Raw genomic sequence first — 1520 nt, 5'->3', positions numbered from 1 at the left:
CACGTATGTCTATATATTATATGTTAAAAGGCAAGTTGTCTGTCTGTGTGTTGTGTGAACCAAATCTACTACTACAATTTTAAACCGAATTTCACCAAATTTGACATGTGTGCTCTCTCTGACTTAGAGCGCTTTTTCTTAAAATTCCGCGCTACCAACATAGATAGACTACCTTCAATTCGCCTAGGATTTCGCTTGAGCCAGCGACAAAAACGTGACACACGCCCAGCTGGAAAAAAATCAATATTTTGTCAACTGCGGAGAGCTCTTATCGACTGCTTGCACAATACTGCCAGCAATATTCATTTGCGAGTTACGATTTGCCTCTGTTTTCACGTGTGCACTCTTTTTCATATAATTATTCGAACTTAAACTAGTCACTACAAAACTCTTACCCAAAATAAAAATCTTTAATTCGGTCTGTTTGATTAAAATGTTTGCCAAAGTAATCGCCTCGGCTTTCAGCAGGCGAGTTATTAACTTTCTTTTAATTCTGTTTCTTTTTCTTTATATCTTTTGTTTCTGATCTTGCCTCTTAACCACCGCTTCTATGTTACTATTTCCATTGTTCTTTTTTTCCTTCTGTAAGTCTTTATATTTGTATATTCCCCTATATTTTTATATACTACTAGACGGCATGAATTTGTTATTTTCTTGAAAATGGAGGCCGTACTTACTGTAATAACATCATCTGGACTTGTCGGTTACGTTCCTATGACATCGTGCGAATATTACTTGTCAATTATGATTATTACGTGACACTTGGCTACTGGAAACAACTGTGAAGATATGACATGACAGTTCAGAAGTTTTCTACGTATATATAAATTAATTCATTCTTTTATTATTATCGGTATCTTGTACTCCATATAAATATATGTATCAAGCATAACTGTGTTTATCTACCTTACTACTTGAATTGTTTTATTTCATCACTAGAAAACAACTTCGCCTTTTAAGCAAATGTATTTTCGTTGCACACTCGAATAATTAGATTAGGGGACTTTGCGACGCCGTTGTTTCTTCAGTTAAAGCTACCTCGATCTAGTGTAATTAAACATGATACCTGGCTCTTCTTTACAGTATTCGGCAAACAAGCTATTTACTTATACGCACTTGTAATTCAATGAATCGTGTGTGCTATGAATACTCACACATCTGAAAAGAAAACATGTTTTCGAATGACGATTTACAGCAGCGATTATAATATATTCACGTTTAAATCTGCGGAAACATGCAAACCCACACACACTCACTCACACAATTATTGGCTACAGAAGCAGTATTAATACCAACAGGCAATCATTATAATCAACTTAAAATGGATGTCTTGTCAAACGTTGAATACCGCGTTAATCGCCTTAAGGGTCCTCTCATACAGACATATGATGCATAAAAGCACAAATATATATCATACATCGTAGCAAACGACAACTGGGGCTTCTGAAGGCGGATAATACAGTATTCGGAGTACAAGACATCCACATTAAATTGGATATATATATATATATATATATATA

General features: G+C 34.9%; 1 protein-coding gene and 1 long non-coding RNA gene across 3 annotated transcripts in view; one reads left to right on the top strand and one right to left on the bottom strand.

The window, feature by feature from the left end:
* The window catches only part of LOC106870527 (BAI1-associated protein 3), a 1007871-nt gene that overhangs the window by 35519 nt on the left and 970832 nt on the right, over positions 1 to 1520 (top strand). The gene's annotated exons all lie outside the window — the stretch shown is intronic.
* The window catches only part of LOC106867501 (uncharacterized), a 6307-nt gene that overhangs the window by 841 nt on the left and 3946 nt on the right, over positions 1 to 1520 (bottom strand). The window contains exon 2 of the long non-coding RNA XR_001409156.2: positions 678 to 779. This is a non-coding gene — a long non-coding RNA (uncharacterized LOC106867501). The remainder of the gene's footprint in view (positions 1 to 677; positions 780 to 1520) is intronic.

The sequence above is a fragment of the Octopus bimaculoides genome, chromosome 6 (assembly GCF_001194135.2).
Source record: "Octopus bimaculoides isolate UCB-OBI-ISO-001 chromosome 6, ASM119413v2, whole genome shotgun sequence".
In the NCBI taxonomy this organism is placed as follows: domain Eukaryota; kingdom Metazoa; phylum Mollusca; class Cephalopoda; order Octopoda; family Octopodidae; genus Octopus; species Octopus bimaculoides.
The sequence above is the reverse complement of the archived record's forward strand: the minus strand, read 5'-3'. Positions and strand labels throughout refer to the sequence as shown.